General features: G+C 40.0%; 1 pseudogene; it reads right to left on the bottom strand.

Annotated features, from left to right (window-relative positions):
- Positions 1–2,742: 2,742 nt before the first annotated feature.
- Positions 2,743–2,861, bottom strand: LOC127943615 (uncharacterized; annotated as a pseudogene).
- Between the last annotated feature and the right edge of the window lie 2,139 nt (positions 2,862–5,000).

The following is a 5,000-nucleotide window of genomic DNA, read 5'->3' as shown; positions in this document are numbered from 1 at the left end:
CCAAACCTGCTAATATTCAGAGATCGGGCATTGACTCTATTTTTTGGCAAAATTATTATATACTAAGTGAAAAGTTTCCAAAAAGCTTACAGCACCTGGTATTCCCAGGCAGTCTCCCATCCAAGTACTAACCAGGCCCAAACCTGCTTAGCTTCCGAGAGCAGACGAGATCGGGCATAGCCTTTTTTTTTTTTTTTTTTTATCTTTTTATTTAACTTTCAATTCACCGTTTTTCAATTGCATCATTCCATCCAATTTACTTACATTTCAATACATTTGTATGAATCGTTTTTCAACTGAACTACTTAATTTTGCATAATCATACAGCAATAAAAAGAAAGAACATAAATAAAGTACACACACATATATGTTTACAATTACTCAATTGACATCAGCCATTCTCAACCAGATTATAACTCTTTACCAATTGAAACGTATTTCTTCCCCCACCTTTTGATGTATGAACCTATTCATAGTCAAAAAATAACTCTTTCCCTTCTTTATCGTCATACTTACAAATCAACCCTCTTTGTATCATTGACATTAATCTTTTACTTTTATTTTTCTCCCTTCAAAATATTTATAGTTCCTTCTTAGAACTACTTCTAGTCTGGCATGACTCAGAACAAAATTAATTAAACAAATATCAGTTATTTTCCTTTTCCCGAAAGTTCCAAACAAAAACAATTTCCCCCATTCCTCCTCGGTCTCAACTTCGACACCCCAGTTTTGTCACATAACCGCTCGTGGTTCTTTTATCTGCTCAACCTGTTCTCCGTCCATCTCAGACTTCCTCTTTGCACTCAGTCTTTTAATCTTTGTTTTCAGTCCCTCTTTACTTTCTCTGTCTCTCTTTTTTCCACCTCTGCTTTCTATCAGTTCTTGTGCAGTATTTTTCTTTTCCTCTTCTTTACCTCTTTCTTTCACATTACTTTCATCTGTGTCCTCCTCTTCCTCGATCTCTTCCGACTGCTCCATCTCCTCCTCCCCATCTTCTGCTTCACTGTAACTTTCAGGTCTGCCTCGCCATTCCATGTTGCTTCTTCTTTCACTATCTTCAGCTCCGTCTTTCTCTCCACCGCTCACCACATCAGTTGTTCCCTCCTCTTGCACCTCTGTCAGAACACTATTCCTCCTTTCATCATATTTTTGACTATCCACTCTCTCTCTCTCTAATCCCATCCATTCTTCACAATCTCTTGCATAATGGCCTCCACCATTGCACTTGAAGCACTTTAATTCAGGGCACTCTCTGATTATGTGCCCTGGCTTGATGCAAAGTCTACAAACACGTATTTGTCTATCATGGATGACACGAAAAAATTCGGTGCCTCTCAGAGTCTCAAATTTTGTGGAGTATGGTAGTGAACATACCTGTTCCGTGAAGCGAACTTTTAAGAAACGTGTCCCATCAACTGTATCCGTTCCAGGCCACACCCGGCGTTTGATTGGTGAAAGTGGTCGTACTCCCCACTCCTGTAGCTTGGCGAGTATCTTCTCATCCTCTAAGTACACAGGCAAATTGATAAAGGACACCACCATATCATTATTTATTATATCCCTGGCATGCACCATCACTCCTTTCACTCTCACTCCATCCATTAGTTTCCTCTTTGCCTCTTCATCTTTCATTGTGAGCTCATAGACCCTTTCACCTCTCACCCTGCAGCCAATCACTTCTCCACACTCCTTCTTTACTTCCTTCAGCAAATCCATCATTGAAATCTTTTCTGTTCCATCCACCTCTACCTCCACAGTCAGCTCTTTGCTGTACTTCCATTTTGATTTTCCTTGCACTCCTCTGCTATTTTCTTCTCCCTCTTCCCACAAATTCCCTGTGACTTTACTTGTCTCTTGTTGCTTTTGGATCTCTGCTTGTTTGACTTTACCTCTTCTTTGCTCCTCCTCTTCATTCCTCCCATTGCTACCTTTTCTCATCATGGTTTGTTCTCTTTCTTTATCTGACGCCATGCTGTGCTTCTGCAGCATGCTACAAGGAAAAATAAGTCAAAAAACGTCAAAAAAAAGTCCCCCAGACAGCCTAAGCTGCCAGGGGGATTTATGGAGGTCAACACTGACTATCCAGCAACTAATATCCCAAGCAAAAATCTGAAAGCCAAAATATTTAGAAACAAACAATTCAAATAAACAAACAGGATTGAGCCTTTCTCTCTGTGCTGCAAGACTATCACTTCCTGTTGGCTCACTGGCGCCGCCAGGTTGGTATGGCCGTAAGCGAAGACTGCTGCAAAGAGAGGGCTATTTAAAGACCAGCCCATCTAATCGGCAGTACATTATATAAGTAGGAAAGAAAACCCAAAACCTTAAAGCACCTGGTATTCCTAGGCAGTCTCTCATCCAAGTACTAACCAGACCTAAACCTGCTAAGATTCAGAGATCGGGCATTGACTCTTTTTTTTTTTTTTTTTTTGCAAGATTATTATATAAATCGTGAAATTTTCAAAAAATTTTAAAGCACCTGGTATTCCTTGGCAGTCTCTCATCCAAGTACTAACCAGACCTAAACCTGCTAAGATTCAGAGATCGGGCATTGAATCTATTTTTTTAGCAAAATTATTATGTACTAAGTGAAACATTTCCAAAAAGCTTAAAGCACCTGGTATTCCTAGGCAGTCTCTCATCCAAGTACTCACCAGACCTAAACCTGCTAAGATTCAGAGATGGGGCATTGACTCTATTTTTTGGCAAAATTATTATATACTAAGTGAAAAGTTTCCAAAAAGCTTACAGCACCTGGTATTCCCTGGCAGTCTCCCATCCAAGTACTAACCAGGCTATCACCTGCTTAGCTTCCGAGAGCAGACGAGATCGGGCATAGCCAGGTTGGTATGGCCGTAAGCGAAGACTGCTGCAAAGAGAGGGCTATTTAAAGACCAGCCCATCTAATCGCCAGTACATTATATAAGTAGCAAAGAAAACCCAAAAGCTTAAAGCACCTGGTATTCCTAGGCAGTCTCTCATCCAAGTACTAACCAGACCTAAACCTGCTAAGATGCAGAGATCGGGCATTGAATCTATTTTTTTAGCAAAATTATTATGTACTAAGTGAAACATTTCCAAAAAGCTTAAAGCACCTGGTATTCCTAGGCAGTCTCTCATCCAAGTACTCACCAGACCTAAACCTGCTAAGATTCAGAGATGGGGCATTGACTCTATTTTTTGGCAAAATTATTATATACTAAGTGAAAAGTTTCCAAAAGGCTTACAGCAGCTGGTATTCCCAAGCGGTCTCCCATCCAAGTACTAACCAGGCCCAAACCTGCTTAGCTTCCGAGAGCAGACGAGATCGGGCATAGCCTTTTTTTTTTTTTTTTTTTTTTTTTTTATCTTTTTATTTAACTTTCAATTCACAGTTTTTCAATTGCATCATTCCATCCAATTTACTTACATTTCAATACATTTGTATGAATCGTTTTTCAACTGAACTACTTAATTTTGCATAATCATACAGCAATAAAAAGAAAGAACATAAATAAAGTACACACACATATATGTTTACAATTACTCAATTGACATCAGCCATTCTCAACCAGATTATAACTCTTTACCAATTGAAACGTATTTCTTCCCCCACCTTTTGATGTATGAACCTATTCATAGTCAAAAAATAACTCTTTCCCTTCTTTATCGTCATACTTACAAATCAACCCTCTTTGTATCATTGACATTAATCTTTTACTTTTATTTTTCTCCCTTCAAAATATTTATAGTTCCTTCTTAGAACTACTTCTAGTCTGGCATGACTCAGAACAAAATTAATTAAACAAATATCAGTTATTTTCCTTTTCCCGAAAGTTCCAAACAAAAACAATTTCCCCCATTCCTCCTCGGTCTCAACTTCGACACCCCAGTTTTGTCACATAACCGCTCGTGGTTCTTTTATCTGCTCAACCTGTTCTCCGTCCATCTCAGACTTCCTCTTTGCACTCAGTCTTTTAATCTTTGTTTTCAGTCCCTCTTTACTTTCTCTGTCTCTCTTTTTTCCACCTCTGCTTTCTATCAGTTCTTGTGCAGTATTTTTCTTTTCCTCTTCTTTACCTCTTTCTTTCACATTACTTTCATCTGTGTCCTCCTCTTCCTCGATCTCTTCCGACTGCTCCATCTCCTCCTCCCCATCTTCTGCTTCACTGTAACTTTCAGGTCTGCCTCGCCATTCCATGTTGCTTCTTCTTTCACTATCTTCAGCTCCGTCTTTCTCTCCACCGCTCACCACATCAGTTGTTCCCTCCTCTTGCACCTCTGTCAGAACACTATTCCTCCTTTCATCATATTTTTGACTATCCACTCTCTCTCTCTCTAATCCCATCCATTCTTCACAATCTCTTGCATAATGGCCTCCACCATTGCACTTGAAGCACTTTAATTCAGGGCACTCTCTGATTATGTGCCCTGGCTTGATGCAAAGTCTACAAACACGTATTTGTCTATCATGGATGACACGAAAAAATTCGGTGCCTCTCAGAGTCTCAAATTTTGTGGAGTATGGTAGTGAACATACCTGTTCCATGAAGCGAACTTTTAAGAAACGTGTCCCATCAACTGTATCCGTTCCAGGCCACACCCGGCGTTTGATTGGTGAAAGTGGTCGTACTCCCCACTCCTGTAGCTTGGCGAGTATCTTCTCATCCTCTAAGTACACAGGCAAATTGATAAAGGACACCACCATATCATTATTTATTATATCCCTGGCATGCACCATCACTCCTTTCACTCTCACTCCATCCATTAGTTTCCTCTTTGCCTCTTCATCTTTCATTGTGAGCTCATAGACCCTTTCACCTCTCACCCTGCAGCCAATCACTTCTCCACACTCCTTCTTTACTTCCTTCAGCAAATCCATCATTGAAATCTTTTCTGTTCCATCCACCTCTACCTCCACAGTCAGCTCTTTGCTGTACTTCCATTTTGATTTTCCTTGCACTCCTCTGCTATTTTCTTCTCCCTCTTCCCACAAATTCCCTGTGACTTTACTTGTCTCT

The sequence above is a fragment of the Carassius gibelio genome, chromosome A22, assembly GCF_023724105.1.
Source record: "Carassius gibelio isolate Cgi1373 ecotype wild population from Czech Republic chromosome A22, carGib1.2-hapl.c, whole genome shotgun sequence".
NCBI lineage: Eukaryota > Metazoa > Chordata > Actinopteri > Cypriniformes > Cyprinidae > Carassius > Carassius gibelio.
Note: the sequence above shows the minus strand (reverse complement) of the source record. Positions and strands in the feature narration are given on the sequence as shown.